The sequence below is a fragment of the Monodon monoceros genome, unplaced genomic scaffold (assembly GCF_005190385.1).
Source record: "Monodon monoceros isolate NGI ecotype Baffin Bay Population unplaced genomic scaffold, NGI_Narwhal_1 Super_Scaffold_21, whole genome shotgun sequence".
NCBI lineage: Eukaryota > Metazoa > Chordata > Mammalia > Artiodactyla > Monodontidae > Monodon > Monodon monoceros.
Window position 1 is genome coordinate 7,406,366 of NW_021703778.1, and position 23,786 is coordinate 7,430,151.

At 46.6% G+C, this 23,786-nt stretch overlaps 1 protein-coding gene across 2 annotated transcripts in view; it reads left to right on the forward strand.

Moving 5' to 3' along the window:
• Positions 1–23,786, forward strand: part of FAM107B (family with sequence similarity 107 member B) — a 218,527-nt gene that overhangs the window by 125,609 nt on the left and 69,132 nt on the right. The window contains exon 1 of one of the 2 annotated variants that reach the window (XM_029238243.1): positions 9,342–9,434. The exons of the other annotated variant lie outside the window; for it this stretch is intronic. The gene's annotated coding sequence lies outside the window, so the exon portion shown is untranslated. Of the gene's footprint in view, positions 1–9,341; positions 9,435–23,786 lie in introns of those variants that run through there. 2 annotated transcript variants of the gene reach the window in all.

Genomic DNA, 23,786 nt, shown 5'->3' on the forward strand with positions numbered 1-23,786 from the left:
GGGCCTCTCACTGTTGTGGCCTCTCCCGTTGCGGAGCACAGGCTCCGGACGCGCAGGCTCAGCGGCCATGGCTCACGGGCCCAGCCTCTCCGCCGTATGTGGGATCTTCCCGGACCGGGGCACGAACCCGTGTCCCCTGCATCGGCAGGCGGACTCTCAACCACTGCACCACCAGGGAAGCCCCATATTTTCATAATGTCCTCCAGGTTCATCCACGTTGTTGCAAATGGCAGGTTTGGTTTTGTTTTGTATTCGGGGTTTTTTTGGCCGCGATACGCGGCATGTGGGATCTTAGTTCCCCGACCAGAGATGTAACCCGTGCCCCCAGCAGTGGGAGCGTGGAGTCTTAACCACTGGACTGCCAGGGAAGTCCCTCTTTTTCTTTTTAAGGCTGAGTAATATTCCATTATATATACACATCACAATTTCTTTACTCATGGACAGACATTTAGGCTGTTTTCTTGATACACAATCTTGGCAACTGTGAACAATTCTGCAGTGAACACGGGGGTGCATATATTGTATCTCTTCAAAGTACTGATTTCATTTCCTTTGTGTGTACACCCAGAAGAGGGATTGCTGGATCATACGGTAGTTCTATTTTTAAGAAAACAATTTCCTAAAGAAAGAAGTAACTTTGAATTTTAATCAAGGAAAAACCAGAGGCCTGGGTCTGAGGGAGGAAGGCTTACATAACTTGTTATATTGGACGGGGCCTGCTGGTGCTATGGCTTGGGCGATAGCTGGTGCTATGTGGGGCATACGGGAGGAGAGTAGTCCATAGATGTCCGTTCAATGAGGATTAAGTATCTGTGGTCCAGGCAGAATTTGCTAGAGATGGAGAGGAACGTGTGGACATGAGAGGAATATAGTGAAAGCAATGGATTGGTTTTGTGACCCAAGTGGACGTAGGGCCCGAGAGGAAATGAAGATGACCTAAAGTGGTAGCACTGATAGTGTCAGGGGTCCTCTTGATAAGGGGGGGTGGTGAGTAGGGAAGTTGTGAGTAAAAAGGGAAGTTCTGCTTTTAATTGGTCACGTTGATAAACTGTCTCTCAAAGATTAAGCATATCTCTAAGCCATGAATATCATTAATCATTCTGAAAATCAATTTCCATAGTACTGGGCTCCTCCTATTCTGTGAGAAAATCTTAATTGCTGATCCCATTCATCAGTAGCATGTGGGACTCTCCCAGTTTCCTATTTCATTCTGAGTTGGTTGTAGCAAGTTGAATTTTTCTGGGAATTTTTCCATTTCACTTAAATTTTCAGATAAAGTTGTTCCTAGTGTTTCTGTATTCTCTTTTGAGGATCTTGGAGTATCAATAGTTATGCCTCCATTTTCATTCCTAATATTATTTTGACTTTGTCTCCCTCTCTGTCATCATTTTGGACAAAGTTTTGTCCATTTTATTGGTCTTTTAAAGAAAAAGTTTCATTCTACCTTTGTATTTCTCTCATTTATCCTTTTAAGTAGTTGTTTATGCACTCATGTAGATGAGAGCAGATGGCTTAAGCAGTTGTTGAGAGGAACGATCTGGGAAAAGCAGATGCATGTCAAAGTACAGTTTCTTGCAATGTGTCTCAGCTGTTGACTTGCAGAAGGGCAGTCGTCAGGTCAAGCTGGAATAAGAACCAAGGCAGGTTGTTTCGGTGACTGAGAAACGCCTGGGGAGGATTACCAAACATCTCCAGAAACGAGCCTTCAGCTACCCCCGAAGGACTCTGCCCTTTTGTCAGTCATTCTTTCTCTCTTTCCTTATCAAGTTTAACTCCTTATTAATTTAACATTATCCAGCTACAGTTAATATTAGGTAGCATTGGGTGGAACACATAAAAGAATGTTATTGCTCGAAGAGCATCTTTTAAAGCACAGGAATCATTAGCACTTCAAACGTATGGCAATTCTCTAGGCAGAGTTAATAAGCAAGCTTTCTCTGGCAAGATTTAACATTAACTGCATTTTGGACTTTAGGTGCAAGCCCAGAGTGGACTGAGCCGTCCTCCCTTTGCAGCCAAGATGGGACAGCAGCAGAAAAACCATTAATGCTGTAATTTTTAGATATAGTATATATGTATACACACACCTCTCTCTATATACATGTATATATATGTGTGTGTGTGTGTGCGTAATAGTGCTGTAATTTTTACATGGAACGTGCATTTATCTAGATTTATGTTGCAATAAAATCATTAACCACTAAGTCCAGAGGAAATAGTCTGCAGTGAGTTAAATATCTTGTCCAAAGTCACAAAGCTAGTTGGTAGCAGAGCCATGATTTAGATCCCTTCTGCCCCAGCCTAGTCTTTTTTCTATAATTCCATGGACTTACTTTATTGCATTGCTTAAAAGGCAGGTAAGTATATATAAATGGCATTCAACTCGTTATTACCAATTCAAGCATTTTAAGGGATACTTCCTGCTAATAGAAATGTATCTGGAATGTAGAGCAAGAAGAAAAAGAAGTTGAAGCAAAATGTGGAGTGTTCTCAGTGAACTGGCCACTTGTTTTCTGTGCTAGTTATTCGAATCAGGAAGCATATAGGAATTATCTGTATTATGATTACGTGCAGAGATTGTTTACTCATTAACATTTACTATTAAGACATCTTAATATTTTTGACAGGATGAGTGTCTGAGTGTTTTTTCCCCTCCCTTTGCTTTTAGAGATTTTAGTTTTAATGTACAGGAAGACAGTCAGGAAATCCTCTTTTTCTGGTTTTAGATTTATGTAAAGAAGAAGACGTAAAACGATCTTTGCATCATGCCTTAGTTGTTTCTGTGACCAACAGCTGTTTCTTTTGATTCTTAGGCGATATTTAGCTGCAGATATTAATCACCATTATATTATAGAGTCCCTTCGATTTTAAAATTATGAATAACAAAGAGCAAGTGTTTTGTGAAAAAGGAAATCAAACATTTGAGGCAACACATATATTAAAGGTTTTGAAATGACAAGTCTCCTGAATTTTAAACTGTCTAGAAATGGCACAGTGTTCAGTTACACTATGAAGCACGGCTCTGTTGTGGAGTTTGCCAAATGCTTTGTAGCAGATAACTAACTATTAAAGGGGAGAGTGTTCACTTTTCTTAGTGGTACCATTAGCATATTTAATGAAGTGATTCCATTCCTGCGCTCACAAATGCTCATGCAAAGAGGCTATTTTAAAATAACAGCTCATGATCTTGCTTATAGCACATGCTTTTTGATTTGCATCTGTCATTTTGATCCTTTCTAAGTACTACTAATTTTAAAAGGTACATATACATTGTCTTTGCTTGGCAAGCCATACATCTTTTCACAAAACACTTCCACAAATGAGTTCTATAAGTCTCTTCATTGAAAAGCATTATCTTCATGGTTATAGAATATTGCATTAGTGTGATGCAACGATGGTGCAAAGCAGTTAAGCAAAATCAAGGAAACACTTATATGCATATTATTATGCTGTTTAAGTGATAAAATTAGTGTGCCGTATTCTTAACTTTGTTTTCTTTTCCTAGTTTTTCAGTAATCAGGTCATCACAGTTTAATGAAGACTTACGACCCCTTGAGCTGTGTGGGAGCTAGCTTATTAACCTAACTGGAATTCCTTCTTAGGCCTGGCTTCTTCTGGTTTACCTAAGTAGCTGATGAGCTTGTATGTGATACCTCCCCAAGGCCTCCATCTTCTGCCCGCCCTCACATCTGTAAGTTTTATACTAAAGAACATCTGTCCATCTGCCTATCAGTCCATCTATTTATATTCTGGATTGTATGGGCAGAATTCTGTCCCCTGGTATACACACACCTTCTCCCAGTTACTCATTTATACACCAATCTAGGTACTGCTGGGAAGGGATTTTGCAACTCAAAGGAAGGTCTCAAATCAGTTGACCTTAAGATTGGGAGATGATCTGGGTGGGCCTGACCTAATCACATGAGCACTCTAAATCTGAGTCTAGAGGCAGAGATGGATGTGGGTGGAGATGAAGGGGGGCAGAGATTAGAAGCACCAAAGGATTTGATGGGTGCTTGCTCACTAGATGATGGAAAAGGCCTCATTAGTAAGGTATGTGGGCAGCTTTTAAGAGCTGAGAGTGCCCCCCAGTTCAGCCAAAGGAAAATGGGAACCTCAGTCCTACAACCACAAGGAACTGAATTCTGCCAACAGGACTTTGAGCTCCAGATGAAGTGAGCCATGAGTCCTGCCAACATCTTGATTTCTGCTTTGTGGGACCTTGGGTCGAGAATCCATCCAGGCCGTGCCTGACTAAAGCTGTGATGAGCTAATATATGTGGGCTAATTCTGTGGTAATTAGTTATGCAGCAACAGATAACTAATACACTGATTTAGAACCTGGTCAACCTTAGCTTCTTTAGTGTCCTAAAGCCTTTGTCCTCTCCTCCCCGCCTCTCATTCTTATATGAAACCAGAAGCAAAAAAGCAGAAATCACAAACATACTTTAATCTCTCAGTTCAGGACGTGAGACCAGTAGCAATTTATTGAATCTGTTGTGGGTTTTATGTTTAATTGCAAAGGGTTTTGGCTGGTTTATAATCAGGATTTCCCTTGAGACGACTGCTATCACCTGTCACAGCTACCCTCCATGCTGGAGTTCCTTAACTCTGATGCAGGGGAAGATTATTTGCAAAGATGGCTACAACAACTCCTCCAATCGTACATAGCATCCTTGTACTCAGGTCCCTTTGAAATATGTCCACTGCTTTACCATCAAGGGGTGGAGCCCCCAAACCTTGGATTTGGGCTAGGTCTGTGATATTTTCGAATGACAGAATGTAGCAGGATGACCTTGAGGTTAGACCTCGAGAGGCCTGATGGCTTCCTCTTTCACCCTCTTGCACCAGCTGCTCCGGGAGGAAGTCACCGTGAGCCTGCACCTGAGGGACCCAAGCAGACAGCTCCTGTCAACATCTGGACTTTGAGGCCACTCAGGACAAGCTGTTCCCTAGCCAACCTCCCAGTGACAGCCAAACGCATGGTAGAGCCAAACAGAACAGAAAGCAGAGCAAAAACAAAGTATCCCAGCTGAGCCTCATTCAAATTGCCAACCCACAGCACTGTGAGCAAATCATTCATTCTTATGTTAAGCCGCTATGTTTTGATGTGATGTGTTATGCATTAATAGATAGCTGATACAGATATTAAAGAACATGACTTTAAAAATATGAATTGAAAATTAAGATTTTATTTCTTTTTGAATGGATTATTCAAATGGTCTTTTTGAATGGATTATTCAAATGGTCACGGACACAGTGCAAAATTTAAGATACAGGACAGTATACATATAAAAATAAATTTCCCTCCTCTAGGGCAATGTTAAGCCTTTCTCATCCATTTGGAGTTCTGCAGGATGATGGTTCGGGCATAAAGCAACTATTTCAAGATTGTGTATAAGGAAAATGACCAAGTGGGAGATAAAGGACGACATATCTCATTCCAGGTTGATTTGCTTTGTTACACTTTATGTCCCCACATGTTCATCTCTGCTTTCCTCACTTTTCCTTAGGAATGAATTTAAAAGGCCCCCTATGTCAAAGCAAGAGGATGAGGTTAAAGTTGAGTGTATGGGTGGTCTTGCGGGTGAGTGTTATAAGGTGGAAAATTATTATGTATGTTTTGCAGTAAAGTACGATTAGAGAATCTATCACCAGTGATTGGTCAAAGGACTCAAAAGCCACTCAGGGGAGCATTTTCTTTGTTTTGTATGTGGAGAAAGTGAGCAAAGGGCCTCTATATACCTGGTGAAGTGTGTCAGCCCGATAGTAGAAACCCAAGGAGGTGCCACGGGCTCACCTGACCTTCCTGGGATTCTGTCCACACCCAGAATATGGAATCTACAGGACATCAGATTCAGGCTGAGAGTTAGATGTCACCTGACATACTCCTGGGAAATCTAGCTGTGCCCTGAAAATCCAGGCTTATTTATTGGACAAACATCTATCATGCCTCTACTGTGGTCCAGGCACTGTTGATAGAGGCTGTGGATACAAGTATAAATATCACTCTGGTCCATAATCTTTAAGTTCTTATTCCCAGAGTCCACCCACAGTGACTCCAGGGGCCCCAAGCCAAATTGGATACTTGATCCTGCCTGGATTAAAATCCCCCTAAGATTCTCAGGAATGTGAAATTCAAGCCCCAAACAGTAGACTTAATGAATGGATGTTGGCATCCTGTCTTTTAATAAAGCTTTGATTCAAGAAGTTCAAAGTAAATATTTGACGTACGTTTTTGTTTTTGGTTTAAAAGAAGTAATGGTTCCTGATACAAAGGTAAGGCCAAGGCTGAGATCCTTGGGCATTAATACCTCAGTCTATGGAATAAGCTGTTTCTCACCAGGGCAGGGAAAATGCTGTGTGGTCACTTATCACGTCTAGACACTCTGTCCACTGCCCTGGCATCATAGTAGTTTGTCCAGGCTGCTTTGAGGGGGGGTACATTATAGGCTCACTAGTGGGTCCATGCTTTTCTAGTGTTAAGAGTCTAGAATCTAATGCATGCTTCTTGTATTAGTCTGCTGAGCTGCCATAACAGTGGCTTAAACAACAGTCATTTATCTTCTCACAGTTTTGGAGGCTGGAAGTCCAAGATCAAGGTGTCAGCAGTGTTGGTTTCTGGTGAGGCCTCTTCCTGGCTTGCAGATGACTACCTTCTAGCTGTGTCCTCACGTGGCCTCCTTGTGTGCGCAGACAGATCTCTGGTATCTCTTCCTCTTCTTATGAGGTCACCAGTCCTACTGGATTAGGTCCCCAACCTCATGACCTCATTTAACCTTAATTACCTCCCTAAAGGCCCCATCTCCAAATACAGTCGGGGGTTAGGGTTTCAACACATGAATTTGGGGAAGATACAATTCAGTCCCTAACATTTCTTATTTGCCAGATACTGGGTTAGGCAGAAGAATGTAAAGATATGTGTATCTATCAAGTATAAACTCTGCTCAAGGAGAGCACTTTTTTTTTTTTTTTTTTTTTTGGCGGTACGTGGGCCTCTCACTGTTGTGGCTTCTCCCGTTGCGGAGCACAGGCTCCAGACGCGCAGGCTCAGTGGCCATGGCTCACGGGCCCAGCCGCTCCGCGGCCCATGGGATCCTCCCAGACTGGGGCACGAACCCGTGTCCCTTGCATTGGCAGGCGGACTCTCAACCACTGCGCCACCAGGGAAGCCCCAAGAGCACATATTTATAATACAGTGCACTAGTTATAAGGCCATGCTAGGTATGGGAAGGGCAGAAAATGTCCATTCAGTTTGAGCAGGTCAGCAAGTCTTCTCAGAGCAACTTGGATCTCAGACAGGAGAGAAGCTCTTGGGGGTAGGGGGGGTATGAAGGTGTGCTGGGTAGAGGGGAGGCATAGAAAAGCCTAACAGGTGACAGAGTCTTTCATCCAGTCCTCATAGTCACAAAACAGGGCCGTTTAGCAAATACAACACTCTGGCTGAGTGGCACCATGGGTGTTTGTTTGGGGGATACAGCAAGAGCCTAGGGAAGTCGTCAAGGTGATATCAAGAGGTATGCTGCTCTGCGGGGTACCGTACAAAGGAGCTTGAACTTGGTCATGTAGTAGGGATTGGGTATCCCTTAAAGGGCTTTGAGAACAGATGTGCAAGTGGAATGTTCACTGGGGAAGCAGTTTGGAGGAAAAGCATATGTGAGATTGGGGGTCTGGGGACAGCTGGGGGGCTACCGCCACAGTGTGTTGACAGACCCCAAAGGCCAGCTGGGGCAGAGCCAGTGGGATGGGGACCGGAAGGGCTATCAAGCCGTCACACAGAACGTGCAGGACTTGGAATTGTCTCCCCAGCAAAATCTAGGCTGGATCCCAGGTTCTGGTTTAGTGACTGGTGTATCCATTGTCAAGAACAGAACCAACATAACCCAAGAATGGGAGGGAAGTAAGACTTGCGGGAAACACCGTGGATAAAGTTCACACAGGTCAATTTCTTGGGCTGGGAAGGAGCCCATCTCTCTAAATCCTCTGGCAGGTGACCCCACCCCTCAGTGGGCTTCAAGGCCTAGGGATGACCAGGCTCTTGAAGTACTGTGACTTTCCAGCATCTTTGGAGTAAGTAATTGGTTTACCAAAATCCATAATTGATATGACTTTTCTGTGTGATCATGACCCAAGCTGTTTCAGTCAGAAAAGCTTCCCAGTAAATAAGCCCTTATTCATCTGTTGCCAAGAAAATTCAAAAGCTTTTGCTCTAAAATCCATTACCTGCTGTCTTTATTGTTTGTTACTCTGAAACATATCTCCCATTTTTTTACCTGCTGTGATTCACGTAGATTGTAATCTAAGAGTCTCGGGGTTGGGCAGAGAAGCGATGTGCTGTAAGGGAGCTGAGAAAAACGAAAATCCGAGAGGGAAAAAAACAAACCCTTTTCTCCTTCGCATAAGTTTTTTTTTTTTTTATTTTTGCGCGGTACACGGGCCTCTCACTGTTGCGGCCTCTCCCGTCGCGGAGCACAGGCTCCGACCGCGCAGGCTGAGCGGCCATGGCTCACGGGCCCATGTGCTCCGCGGCATGTGGGATCTTCGCGGACCGGGGCACGAATCCTTGTTCCCCGCATCGGCAGGCGGACTCTCAACCACTGCGCCACCAGGAAAGCCCCCTTCGCGTACGTTTAAATCTCCAATTACCCTTTGAAGAGCGAGGGCGAGGGGGAGGAGTCTGAGCAAATTCCCAGGTCACTGGGTTTCAGGCTCTGGCTGGACAGTACATCTGATTCCGTGTCCCTCTGAGTTTTCTTCGGTGACGTGTTGGCAGAATTTCAATGGGGACAGTCTCTCTGAATGTCACAGGAGTGGAGTGGCGATGGAGGCCAGACACCCACCAACCAAACAGTCCCGAATACTTGCGGTCGTATGTGTGTGTGTGTGCGTGTGTGTGTGTGAGAGAGAGAGAGACAGACAGAGACAGAGAGAGATCTTTGATTGTGGGCCTCGCAAACGGGCGCCTGTCACCTTTAATTTCCCATTTCTCTCTCTCTCATCCGGTGACACTCAGTTTTTTTCTTCCAATATTCCCTCTGCTTTGAGAGATTCCGAAGCCAACCAAACTAAAACCACAGAACGAAAACCTCCAGGAATCAAATTGACAGACTTTTTCCCGGCGCAGTCCCCGCGGGCCGCGGTCCGGAGCGCCGAGCTGCAGCCAGCGCGACGGGGCGTGTCCGGGGCGTGGCCTCAGCAGCCTAGCTCCGCCCAGCCTCGCCGCTTAATTCGGACGCGCGGGGCCGCGGGGTGTGAAAGAGCTTCTCTGCGCTGGTCTGGCCGTGCCGCCGCCGCCGCCGCCGTCGGAGCCGTAGTCGGAGCCGCCGCCCGCGCCGCCTCCCGGCCGCCCTGAGCCGCCGGGCCGCTGGGCGCCGCCGCGGCCGCCCGGAGCGAGCGCCGGGGAGGAAGCCGCGCGCCTTTGTGCGCGCGCCGAGGTGGGTTCGCCTACCGCACTTACTTTGCACACAAAGACCGGGAGCGCGGGGGAGGCGGGGTGCCCGCTGGGGCCACTGCGCGGCCGGCCGGTCGGCCGCCCGGCTCCGACCCCTGACGCGAGGGTACCCCGGGCGGGAAGGGCCGCCGGGCTTCCCCTCCCCGTGGCCGGCGCTGGGCGGGGGTCCCTGCGTGCGCTGGAGGACGGCGCGCCGGGCGGTGGGCGTGCGGGGAGCCCGGGCCACCCCGCGCCGTGCCGGGGACGAGCCCGGGGTGCGGGGTCGGGGCGTGGCAGGGGTCGCGCGCGGGGGCACCCGAGGCTCGGGAGTGCAGGGGATGGGGGCGGGGGTGGGCGCCGCGAGGGAGGCGAGCCTGAGCGGCCGCTCCGCTCGGCTTATTGTTGCTTCCTCGGCCCTGAAAATGGAGAGACCCTGCCTGGAGCGGGGATGCGCTGCCCACCGGGTGCGCCGCGCGCGGCCAGATGCCGAGCCCTGGGCGCCCGGCTCGCCCCCTGCAGCCCCGGCCGCCGCGGAGCCGCCTCCTCCTGGGCAAACAGAGGAGGGGCCGTGGGGGCTTTGCGCCGCTGGTTTAAAGGTGACCGGGGCACCGTTTCCAAACAGTCTGCAAGTAACTTTTCTATTTTTGCCTCTTCTCCGCTCCCGCTACTCCAGTGAACCCAGTATGTTGGGTGGCGTCTGCCCCCAAGGAGCCCTAAAATTTTGGTTCTCTTAACTTCTCCTCAAGCATCTTCAGGTCCCTCGGGGATGGCGTGGATGCGTCTGGCCAAGTTTTGACTTGCTGTGTAGGGGATGGTAACAGTCCCTCTGAAATGCGAAGCGGAATCCCGCAGAGGATAAATGCGGTATCTTTTTCTCTGCAGCAAGATACCATACCTTTCCTTCCTTGGAAAGACTTGACTTAATGACAGTAGAGCAAATTTATTTAATGAAAATGAGTTTGATATTCAAGATAAATACAGAAAACCGGAATGCGGCCTGTTAGACTTTATATTTTTAACTTGAGGATTGCTTGCTAACAGGTACTTAGTTTCTCCTCTGGCCATGTGCCCTCTCCATCACTTTGGAGATTTTAGCTGTCCAAGTTGCTTTAAGTTGAAATAGTATCTGGAGGGCCTCTCTAGAGAAGATTTCTTAGTGCTAGTTTTTTCCAGTTTAAAACTTTTAAGTATAAAATTATATATATTTATTAAAAAATTGAAAAGAAGTAGAGGGGAAAAAAAAGTCACTCGTGTACCCAACCACCCAAACATACCCTGAGGATAAAGGCATCTTTGCTTCATTTATGGCTTGGCAGCCATGGTGTGGAAATGCATGTGTGTGAATGAATAAATCAGGGAGTTACTGATTATTAATCTTTACCACTCTTATCAGTCTAAAACACAATCTCTAATAACCGTAGTCTACAGCAGTGTTTTGCCAACAAGTCGTTTGAAGTGTATTTCCTCATAGCCTTGCAGATAACCACCTATACAGAAGGGGGAGGGAAGAAAGAGAAAAAACAATGCAAGTTCCACTTAATAGGGAAGAACGGACAGAAGCGTTTAATGTACTATATTCTTTGGATTTCAGGAGTAGTTTCAGATTGGCTTTTTTTTTTTTTTAAAATAAAAGTAAACCTTTTGGCTTTTAACATATTCAAAAAAATAAAATTGTGTTCTGAGATCCGTGAGAAATATGTGATGGAAAGGAACTCTTTGTAGAACAAGGAATAGCCATGGTTTTGTAGCTGGTGACTTGCTTGCTTCTAAAAGACCTTGCGCCGCGTGCCTGTGTTCCGTGAAAAAACAAAAAACACATTGTTCCACCCCAGATTTAGCCACTGAATGCTTTTGTCATTACATACTTTTATTTTCCACTTGTAAAATGTTCCGACATTTAATTTCTCCAATATGCAAAGTTAAAAAGAGGTTTTGGAGACAACTGTTAGAAGTACTAGATTGATCATTAGGATGATGCAATACTTTTTGAAATCAGAAGAATTTACAAGAAGGAAGTTGTGGTTATGTACTGTCAGGTGCAATCTTTGTTCCTGTTTCTAACGTGGGGCTCCTTAATCTGTGAGTGTGCTTGGACGGGTTATGGTGCAGTACAGTCAGCCCTCCGTATCCCCAAGTTTCACATCCCCACATTCAAACAACCAAGGATCGAATCCGCAGGTGCCAAACCCACGGACACAGAGGGCCGACTGTATTCATTTTACTGCACCATTTTATATCAGGGACTTGAGCATCTGCGGATTTAGGTATCCTCGGGGGTCCTGGAACCAATACCCTGTGGATATGGAGGGTCAACGGCAGTGACCTGTGAGTGACTGTGTAAAGTATGTAATCTGCTGTAATAATGGCACCTCTCTCCAACCATAAGTCAAAAGAAACTAAAATAGGGGCCATCAGAATCTCTCAATCTCATTTTTCAACCCTGCTATGACCTTGAACAGTCTGAGCAGCACAGCCAAGCTGGACGTGAGGTTAGAGTTGAGCTGTTTTGCTCTTAAAAGTTCTGCTGCCTTGCAGGGTGGAGAGAAAAGTTTGGGAGTGGTCCAGGGTTACAGACTCGTATGGCTCTTTGTGATGGCCAGACACCTGTCCCTGTTGCCTGGAGATTCCATTCATGGGATGTTTAGAAGCAGACTTGGTTTGTGCTTGAGAGAAGTGCTCTGAGAGATCCGGGTCCTGAACTGTAAGTGGTAGGATGGATGCTGTCCACCCTCCCTCCCTCCCTCCCTCTCTCGCTTCCTTCCTATTACTTTTTTTTTTTTAACATCTTTATTTGAGTATAATTGCTTTACAATGGTGTGTTAGTTTCTGCTGTATAACAAAGTGAATCAGCTATACATATACATATATCCCCATATCTCCTCCCTCTTGCGTCTCCCTCCCACCTTCCCTATCCCACCCCTCTAGGTGGTCACAAAGCACCAAGTTGATCTCCCTGTGCTATGCGGCTGCTTCCCACTAGCTATTTAATGCCACATGTAAAGGTGGAAAAGACTTTGAAAGACTTTTGGGGGGGAGTGGTTAAGGCATGGAAAACTTTTCTCCAAAAAGAGGGGACATAGTAGGTTAGTAATATAGCTTCATATTCTTAATGTCCCATCTGCCCCTTCCCTCCAGAATTCTCTGTGCAAATGTTTGGAGAAAAGGGGCCAGGAGGTTTGGTTGGGTGAGGTCTAGATTTTAGGCATTTTTAGAAGTCCCCGGATATCTTGAGATATTGACTTGTCAGCCTTCTTTAAGTCTGGAGAGAGTAGCTGTGAGCACTGACCCGTTTTTGCATCTCACGTTGGGCTCGTGTCACGCAGGGAAAGCTCTGTGCAGCTAAGGAGTCCGTGTGCGCAGCCCCGGGCCACTTAGTGCTGGGATGACCTGATGATGAGACTTCCCTGCGTTTTTTTTGTGTAATTTCCTTGTTTAAGCTTGGCCTTGTTTTGCTTTTCCTTTGTGAAGCAGACCAGTTTCTCCCCTTTTCCTTCTTGTGCAAGAGGTGCTGGGCCCCACCCGTCTGAACTTTAAACTTTTCCTTACACTCAGTACCTAGGGAGCTCCGCTGGAAAGGAGTCGATGCTTTCCACCGCATCTGATGCTGCCGATTCCTAGACCCCATCAGTAAAAGAAAGAAAATGACTGGCCAGCTGCCACTTAGTCCTGGTAAATCGGCGAGTGGCTATTTTTGAGGCTGCTGGGGGAAGCTTTGTTTTCTATTCATTCCTTCATTGAACAAACATTTCCTTAGTGCTTCCCGTGTGCCCGCACTGCCCTTGCATCGGGCATACCGCAGTTGACAAGTCCCAGGGGGTCCCTGTCCACATGGCAGGGCAGGCGAGGAAGATATTTAAAGAATTGCATGAATTACACAGACATTGTCTGATGACCATGATATTAAGAGCTGTGAAGGGAAGGTAGCACTTTGTGAATTAAGGCACCTCAGCAAGAATGATGTAAATCCCACCTAAGGCTGCGGGATTGGGTTTCTGACTCTAAGGTGAAGGGTAGGGGGAGAGGCGTGAAGGGTAGGGCAAGAGGCATGGAGGGGACCGAGTGTGATTTGCCCAGGGCTGATCAGTTTAAGAGCAAGGTGTAGGGGCTTGGCGGAACAGATTTGGAGGACTGTTCGGTTGTGTCTAGAATTTGGCTGAGGGGTTCGGACGCTTTCTAGGGCAGAATTGAGGAGGGACTGGGAAATTGTAGTCTTGTTTGCATGTACTCGCTGAAGGTAAACCTGCAAGCCGGTGGCCCTGGGAAGCCAGCTGTGGTGGGGACCTGGCGCGCCCACCCCAGGTTCTGTTACAAATGAAAAGATAAGAGGGGGCTGTGGGGAAGCCGTGGGAAGACTTGTTTAAGAATGTTTTCCAGACTCAGGCGAACTGTAGGAAGGAAGATGGAGAGCAATGTAGAAAAAGGAAGGGCTGCTGCTTTAACACAAGAGTACTCTTTAGCAGCTCCATCCTTCCGAGGGTCTCATTTAAGGTCAAGCAGCTGGTCAGAGCGGCTGTAAAGCAGTAGCTGTGGTCTGTGTTGTGTGTGCCTGGGGAGAGGTGGGAGGGACGCGTACTTTGGTGACAGTAATTTTCCCTACCCACCGTACAGTCTTAGAGTTTTGCCGTGTGAAGAAAAGCTCCCTCCACCCTTAGAGCCATGAAACAATGTGATTCTGGGCTGTCCTCAGTGCTGTTCCTGGTCATGCTACTGAATTATAAATCCTTAGCAGTTGTTACACGGAGAAATCTTAAATGGGGAATTGCAGAGCCTAGGCAGAAGATAGAAAAAGTGCAGGTAGACCAGCTGTCTGCATCCTGGTGGGTGGTAGGTGTGCGTTGTCTGGAGGATTTTACTTGCCTCGTTCTCTGTTCTCCTTTCTGTTGTCAATGCCAAGTGTATGATAGTGGAGCCCCTATGGCCCTGTTCAGTGCCAGCCCTGGGCGGAAGAGGTGGGGTTGAGGAACGGGGCGTGTTAACGAATGTGCCATACAGTTTGGAGCTTTGAAACCAGATGTGTCTGAGTTAGTACCAGGCCCTGGCTTTGTGACCCCCACAAGTCACAGAGCCCCCGGGGGCCTTAGTGCTCTTGTTTGTGAGATGAACTTTGTAAGATCTACCTCCGAGGGCCTGAAGCCCCAAACACATGGTCCCTGAGCGTGGCCGGCCAAAGGCATTTAGGCTTTTGCTTTGTCGCCCACAGATTTTTGATAACAGTGATGATGCCAAGATGCCGATGAGGGACACTGGTGCGGGGTGGCAGAGGGTGAGGGACTTCTCCCTTCTCTCTTTATCTGACCTTTCAGGATGCCTTCATGCCTTCAGGAGGGTTTTAAAGAACCTGGCTTTGCTATCAGAAATGGCACGTTTTATTCTATTCTTGGACACAGGTTCTGGCACCCTTCATAAAGCGACATAACCAAGTGTCTAGGAGAGAGGCCGTGATCCTGTGGTGTCAGCTTTTCTGTGTCGTTATTAGTATATATGTAACACAGAGCGCACTCCGTGAGCGTTCAGATTAAAACTCACGTTTTATCCAGGTTTTTGAGGCATCTGTGCCTGATCCATGCTCATGAGTTTACAAAACCATGCAGTGCTCTTACAAACTCCCACTGTATAAATAATCAGAAGTTGTTTCTGGATGTCTAATGGAGAGGTACGAAAATTCCCCTGTGCTGGAGGAGGTTAAGAGTGTCATTGTGAATATGTATATATAGAAGGACTTTCTTTAGAATGTTTTTTCCCTTACAACTTAATGTCATTTAAAATAGATAAAGCAGGACTTCCCTGGTGGTGTGGTGGTTAAGAATCCGCCTGCCAATGCAGGGCACATGGGTTCGAGCCCTGGTCCGGGAAGATCCCACATGCCATGGAGCAACTAAGCCCGTGCGCCACAACTACTGAGCCCACGAGCCACAACTACTGAGCCTGCCCTCTAGAGCCTGAGAGCCACAAATACTGAGCCTACGTGCTGCAACTACTGAAGCCCGTGTGCCTAGAGCCCATGCTCTGCAACAAGAGAAGCCACTGCAATGAGAAGTCCACGCACAGCAGCGAAGAGTAGCCCCCTGCTCGCCGCAACTAGAGAAAGCCCGCATGTAGCAACGAAGACCCAATGCAGCCAATAAATAAATAAATAAAGACATTTAAAAAGTAAATAAATAGGGGCTTCCCTGGTGGCGCAGTGGTTGGGAGTCCGCCTGCCGATGCAGGGGACACGGGTTCGTGCCCGGTCTGGGAGGACCCCGCGTGCCGTGGAGCGGCTGGGCCCGTGAGCCATGGCTGCTGAGCCTGCGCATCCGGAGCCTGTGCTCCGCAACGGGAGAGGCCACAGCAGTGAGAGGCCCGCGTACCGAAAAAAAAAAAAAAAAGTAAATTAATAAAATAAAACAGATAAAGCTGTGGTCAGGGTTCTTTGTCTTCCTTTCCTTTTTTCACGGATGCCCAGAGTAGTGTAGTGTGTTGGAAAGAGGGAGGCCTAGTGTTCTAAAATGTTCACAATCCTGGGCCCAGGTTCACCATTAATTAGTATGCATGTGGTTTTCGAGCAGGTCATTTATTTCTCTTTCTCTACTTTCTCATCTATGAAATGCAGATAATCACCCTTGCCTACCTCTTAGAGTGGTCTTAGGGTGAGGTGGAAGCCTGCCTTCGTTTTACCTGGAATGCTTGGGACCGTCAGTTGTCGTTCCTGGGACTGCCATAGGGTTCAGTAGCGTGCCGGCCACCCCTTCGAGGATCAGGTGACTCTTGCCAGGTGAGAGGAGGCAGGGCACAGGATGGTCAGGGGGACTGGCCGCAGTATCCTTCGCGTTCCTGCTGGGGGCGGGCAGGGAGCATCAGTTATTCTGTGCTCGTGGAACGTGGCACCGTGGACGTGTACTAGACTGTCAGACTAAGAGTGCAACCTGGCTTAGGCAGGTAACCTCGTAGGGCTTCCATATTCTGATCTGTGAACTGTAATTATAATAAATAATATTTTTATTATTACCAACTAACAGTTCTTGGGCACCTCCTATGTGGCAGGTGTTGTGCTGAGTGCTTCGTGAGAGTTCTTTATTCCTTCAGCAAGGATTTAACGTGTTTTTCTCTATGCCAGACCCTGTGCCAGACTGTGGGGCATGTGGGTAGGACAGTGTCAAAATCCTGCTTGCGTGGAGCTTGTCTTCTAGTGGGAAGACAGAGTGTAAAGGAGAACGTAGATGATGTGATTACAGGCAGTGCCACTGCTGTGAAGGAAATGAGGTGGAGGGGTTGGAGTCCGGCAGGGGCAGAGGTGGGGTTTTTAGTAGGGTGAGGCCCCTCTGAGGAGAACTTGAGCTCTGAACGAGGGAAGGGGTGAGCCTCACCCCCGTCCGTCTGTGCAGAGGCAAGTGCGGATAACGGCCCAGGGACCACAGGTGCTCATCAGGTGGGGCCTGCGGGCTCTAGGAGACCAGGGGAGGGTCCTGAGCAGGAGATGGTGGAGATCAGCCTTGTGTTTGTAAATACCCGCCTGCAGCCATAACTGCAGAGGCCAGAGTGGAGGCAGGCGGACCCGTGGGAGGCTTTTGTGAGTCCCCGAGGACTGGGTGGAGCTGGTGAGAAGTGGTTGGATGGATGCCTGAAGTATTCTGAGGATGGAACCCTCAGGACTTGGTCATGGATTGGGGCAGGTATGGGAAAGGAGAGAAGTCATGAGTGATACCTCTGTGTTTAGCCTCAACCCCTGGGTGAAGGGGGGCACCGTTTATTGATCTGGGAAACTTGGGGGAGGATTATAGATGTGCTCAAACAGCTCTGACATGAATACTGTTAGGGTTGCCATTTCACAGATGTGGAAACTGAGGATTAGAGAAGTAACAAGTTTGCTGTAGGACTAAGCCGGGTCAGGATTAGGATCCAGGTCTGGTCCTGGCCCGAGCCTAGCGTCCTCAGCTGTTTGGCTGTGCTCTGCAGAATATGTGAGTTTGCTGTCAGAATAGGTTGGTGAGAAAGGCCTTGTGCAAGCACTTTGAAAGCACATCTTTTTTTTTTTCTCAGTACAGCTTTATTGAGGTATCAGTTATATACCGTGCAATTCACCCATTACGAGCATACAGTTCCATGATTTTTAGTCAATTTGTACTGTTGAGCAGCCATCACCCCAGTCCAGTTTTAGACTCTGTAGTCAATTCCTCTTTCCATCCCCAGTTTCAGGCAGACACTGATCTTCTGTCTCTAAGGTTATGCCTTTTCTAGAAATTTCCTACACAGGGAATCATACAACATGTGGCCTTTTGTGTCCAGTTTTGTTCATTTAACAGAGTGTTTCTGAGGTCCATTCATTGTGGCACACCGTGTCTGCTCTTAAGGAACATTTTTTGCCTTGGCCAGAAAGAGGTACTCTGTGCTGATGAGAATGATTTCCAGCGAGATGGGCCTTCAGATGATGAAACATAACGATGGCTAGCATTTCCTGAGCATTTCCGATGATGCCAGGTGTGGTTTCATTCATTATCTTCCGTGGTCTTCCAAGAAGTTCTGTGAGGGAGGTACCATTAGTGTTAGTGTTTTACAAATGAGGAAAGTAAGCATAGAGAGATGAAGGAGCTTGCCCCAGGTTCTAAGAGCTGGGATCAAATTTGGGCCTCCTCTCTGCAGAACTTTGCCTCGGCCAAGACTCAAGACTCCACATGCCCTTAACCCTGTTGATAAAACTTTTTTTGCGGTACGCGGGCCTCTCTCATTGTTGTGGCCTCTCCCGTTGCAGAGCACAGGCTCCGGACGCGCAGGCTCAGCAGCCATGGCTCACGGGCCCAGCCGCTCCGCGGCATGTGGGATCCTCCCGGACCGGGGCACAAACCCGTGTCCCCTGCATCGGCAGGCGGACTCTCAACCACTGCGCCACCAGGGAAGCCCTTGATAAAACTTTTGACTTCTTAGCCTCAGAAAGGGCTTGCAATCCCAGTTGGAATAAGGCACTTAGCAGGTAAATCTAAAACCGTAGCTTTAAGGAGGATATTTATACTGCATTTTAGTTTTGGCATCATCACATGGAAATGATGTTGTCTTAAAGTGATCCTTTAGTGAAGGAGCTTCCTTAGGTATGGTGTGAGCATGGCACCAAATTCCAAACACAGAATTATGTCATTAGGCAGAGCTTGTGTTTTTGAGTTGGTCTTAAATATTATGTTTATCAGAAGTGCCATTTTTTTTGTATTGTTTCCCAAGGCTGTTGCCTTGTTATTAATGGGTGGAATTAGGCATCATGTATTTTTCAAAGTGTTTTATGTCATTATATTAGATGCTAATACAATTTTCCCTTCTATGTAACAATCCTGTATTTAAACAGTATTTTTTCCAATTCATGTATAGTCCGTATTGGAGGATTTTGTGCTCCCCATTGCAGAGGAGTTCTTTGTGCATCACAAATATCTGAACGTTTTGAGAAGATTTTTAAACACTTCGTATCTTTCTGTCTATACACTTGGGTGTTCATCTTGCTTCCTTCTCTCCCATTTCATAGGTACCCTGCTTGCTTCAAATGTTAACTTCTCTGTTCAGAGCATGGATTTTACGCTGTTTACATGAATGGGTTTCCTATGAAGCCCAAGGCTGCTAGAATCCTGTTGGCTATAATTGTGCTCAAGAACCTGTAAATTTCCTCTCTAGATTGCCCCAGGTACTGCCTCTTTTTCTACCAACCAGGATCTCCTGCATCTTCTTACTGAGAGTTTCGCCTTCCTGTGCAGAGCTGGATGTGGCCCAGCCATCCATGGCTCAGTTTCTGCTCATGGGCCCTTCCCTTTCAATTGGAGAGTGGCTGAATTGCAGTTCCAGACCATCAGAAGGCAAGGGGTGGGGCAGCCCAGGAATATGTAGGACTCCCTATCTTCCCTGCATTGATTTCACCCCTCATTAGCTTAAAAATGTCTTTTGATAGTTGGTTTCTCACACCAGGGTCCGAACAAAGCTCACACATTGCATTTGATATGCCTCTTGACGTTTTAACTCTAGAATGGCGCTTCTTCCCCCATCCTGTTCTCCCTAAGTTATTGCTTTGTGGAAGAAGCAAGTCAGTTGTCTTGTAGACGGTCCCGCATTCTGGATTTGGCTGAGAGTTTTCTCTTTAAACATGTTCCATTAACCTCTGTATTTCTGTAACCTGAAAGTTAGGACGAAAGCTTTATTACATTTGTTGATGTAAAACAACCAGTTATTTTCCCAGCAAAATGGGTTTATTTGAGAACACCAAAGAATCGCAATTTGGGACCTAAAACTTATGGCGACCCACAGGTAAGTCCAGAGAACAGAGAGGAGGAACAGTCTTTTATAGAGGAGAAGGATTTGGCCGGGACTGTTATAAACAAAGAGTCCATTGGAGGAAACTGGGAATTCAAAGTATAGTGGCTTTTCATTGGCTGACTTGTGACAGCCTCTCATTGGCCGGGCTGTTGCCAGGCAGAGAAACCCTTCTTTCCTCCTGCTGAGTGGTAAAGTAATAACCTTCTTTCTGTTGGAGATGCAAGGGTATCTCTTTTACTTGGGGTCTGCAGTTGACATAGAGTGGTAGGGTATGAAAACTCCCCCTTCTGGCGTCCTGATTCCATTTTAAATGAGGTTTCTGTTTATTATTTTTCATAGATTCACGTTCAGGTTTAGGGGGGCAAGATTAGTTTGTTGGCCGTGTTGTACACTTCGTGTCCCATCGTCTCAGGATGGTGTCTGGTTGTCTCCCTTGTAGTGATATTGAGGTTGATCGTTGGGTCCACGTGCTGGGAGTTTGATCCTTTCATTGTGAATTTCCTCATCAACCTTTCTCCCAGGGTCTGTTAGCTTTCATTGAGGACTGTTGCCTGAATTGATCATTTCATTAGAGGTTGTTGATTCTCCTCTCTTAAGGAGCCTGTTAGTGAGTGTGAGATGAGATTTAAACTGGCCAGGGTGTCTGCTTAGGGACAGCTAAAGAATTAACAGAGAAGCAATGATTGGCTTGGCTTTATCCAAGCATAGCAAATACTTCCAATACTCAATACTTCATTAGAGCTAATTGCTATTTGCACCACCTTTTATGAATGTTACTGTGCCAGGTTGATTTCATTGTAAGTCTTGTTTAGCAGCAATGTTAAATTCTGTCCGTATTTGCTAACTTGGGTGCTTGGCCATCACCTAAATTAAGAGATTATGACATGGGTTTATGGGTGAGAATGCCAAGTGATGGTGTAGACCATGATAGATTATGTTCTTCAATAATCATTTAAAATTTCCTGACACGTAAGGACACGTATGCCTCATCTTTCCTTATAAAAGAAGTAAGTCACTGATGAGTTTTAAAAATATAGGAGGTGGATGATAAATCTGATATAGCTGAGTTTCCGTTCTGCCTAGATGGAAGAGAAATGGACCTCTGCTGGCAGCTTTCAACTTCATTGTTAAGATCAGAAAGGATGGATTATTGCAATGTGTCCAGCAGGAAGTAATTGGGAGTTTCTTTTAAAGACGGGGGTGGGGTTGGAGGGTGGGGGGGGGTCGTAGTAAATGAATTTAATTTGTGTGTGCTCCATCGGCTGCCAGGGGCCCCTGGGACATGTTACAGTAGCAGTCTGATTTGGGGACATTCGCAACATTTGAAGGCCCCTGGGATGGAAATATATCGATTCCTCCTGTTACAGGCAAGCCTGCCTTTTGCCAGCGCATGTTCCTGGAAACCACAGTGTGCAGACAGTCTTCATAAAGCGGTTCTAGGATCCCCACAGGTACAGCCTCATGATTAGGAGTTGTGCCTTGACTAGACCCTTGGTATCAAATAAATCGTGGCTATGACCAGTAAACCATAAAGGTGTGACAACTAGAAACCTAAAAGAATTTGAAATTAGAAACTACCCTGCATTGTCACAGAGGGTTTGAGCTTGGGGAAGCCTTAGAGAGCAAGGGATCATCTAATCTAGACTCCTTATTTCTTTTGGTGAATAAACCACCGCTCAGACGTGTCAACTAGCTTGCCCAAGACCACACAGCTCGTTATTGGTTGAGTTGGAACTAAAACTCATCCCAGAATAACAGTCACTGACACGTGGATGTTTCTTAAGCACGTGCTAAATGCTTTACATGCATCGTTTTTGTGATCCTTATCCCATGGTGTAGGACTTTAATTGACTGTATTTTACTGAGGAGCACGCTGAGGCCTAGAGACTCTCTGTAATTTATCCTAGATTACACAGAACTCAGCTACGTTGGCCCTCCATACCCATGGGTTCTGCATCCGTGGTTTCAACCAACTTCTGATTAAAAAAAAAAAAATTTCTGGAAAGTTCCAAAAGGCAAAACTTGAATTTGCCATGCCCTGGTAATTATTTACATAACATCTACATTGTATGTACAACTATTTACATAGTATTTACATTGTATTAGGTATTATAAGTAATCTAGAGTTGATTTAAAGCGTATGGGAGGATGTGCTTACGTTATATGCAAATACTTTATGTAAGGAACTTGTGCATCCATGGATTTTGGTATCCACAGGGATCCTGGAACCAGTTCCCTGCCAATACTGAGGGACGACTCTATTCACTACAGAAAATGTAGTTTACCCACCCTATGGTACTGTCTTCTACGTTCGCCATTTCTTCTTTCCTTCCTCTCTTTCTCCTCCTCGTCCTCTTATTATCAATATTATTATTCTTCTTCTAACTTTATTATTCTTTTTTTTTTTTTTTGTGGTATGCTGGCCTCTCACTGTCGTGGCCTCTCCCGTTGCGGAGCACAGGCTCCGGACGTGCAGGCTCAGCGGCCATGGCTCACGGACCCAGCCGCTCCGCGGCATGTGGGATCTTCCTGGACCGGGGCACGAACCCGTGTCCCCTACATCAGCAGGTGGACTCTCAGCCACTGCGCCACCAGGGAAGCCCTAACTTTATTATTCTTATGAAAGGAATTATTCCTAATGGCCCATAAACTTTGCCTTTCCATGGCTTTCCATTTACTCTAAAGATCTATATTAAACCCACCAGCTCTAATGTATTGTAAATATAGTCAACGGAAAGTGATGCACTAGCTGTAATAAAGGTTGAAACAGTAAGTAACTTTGCTTGAATTCTTAGCATTTAAAAGAGCTTTTGGGGCTTCCCTGGTGGCGCAGTGGTTGAGAGTCCACCTGCCGATGCAGGGGACACGGGTTCGTGCCCCGGTCCGGGAAGATTCCACATGCCGCGGAGCGGCTGGGCCCGTGAGCCATGGCCGCTGAGCCTGCGCGTCCGGAGCCTGTGCTCCGCAGCGGGAGAGGCCACAACAGTGAGAGGCCTGCGTACCACAAAAAAAAAAAAAAAGAGCTTTTGGAACTTAAAAAAATTCCTTTGATCATTCTTTAAAAAAAGAAGATCACCACTTATCCTTTAAGTACTTGAAAACATCACCAAGATATTTCCTTGCAGCAGGTCTGGAGAGCAAAAGTTCCTTCCGCGAGAGCCTCCACATCTCTTGCTGCCTCTTCACTCCCTCCTCTCTCTAACCTTCCTCCTTCAATCACGTTACGGACAGTCCTATGGCAGAGATCTTGGCAGGAACAGGTCTACTTTTAGGAGCAAGGGTGTGAAGGGTGGTGGGTGGGGAGCAGAGGTGATGAGAAGTAGCCTCTGGAACTGGGAGAGGGTGTTGGTGTTGAGCGGTACGCTCTCGTTTTGAAGCCTGCATGGCTCTCACCTTGTTTCCGCCCATGCTGCCCACACAGAGCCCGGTGTGGGTGCCAGAGAGGGGGCATTTCAACTGCATGAACTGTGTCACCTGAGTACATAACGGAGTGGGGAAGTGCGGAGACCCTGGTAACATCCAGGGAAATCTGTACTTGGATGTGGTTTGTACCCTGGTCCAGGGGTGACTTTAAACAGTTTGTGATAAAACAAAAACAGTTGGCTTGGCAGCTATCCGAATAGGTGCCCAGGTAGAATTTTTTATTTGTTTATTTTAAATCCTTTTAAATTGCAGTTCTTCATGAGCTTCCTGTGTCAGACATGCAGCTGAATCTGTAATGATGGGCGCTACCAACACTGCTTTTTTCCCCTCTCCATTTGCGCTCGAAACAAAGCTGCCTGCAGGTATGGTCTGGAAGATGCTGCATGCATGGGCTTCTCGGTGGATGGTGGCACAGAGCTGATTCATTTCAAATACTGCCTATTTATAGCCTCTTCAGAATAATGGTAAGACGGTAGATGTTCTCTCTACCACCGCCATGTAGGTTAACATGACTTTTTAAATGGAGATAAATTATGTTTTACTCACAGATGACTCATTTCATAGTCCTTTTTAAATACACACCCTGCCGTTTCTCTGAAGTGTGTCACTTTAATAATCAGCCCGTGCTGGAGCTTTCTCAGTAAGCTGTAGGCTTGGAAGGGGGACGAGG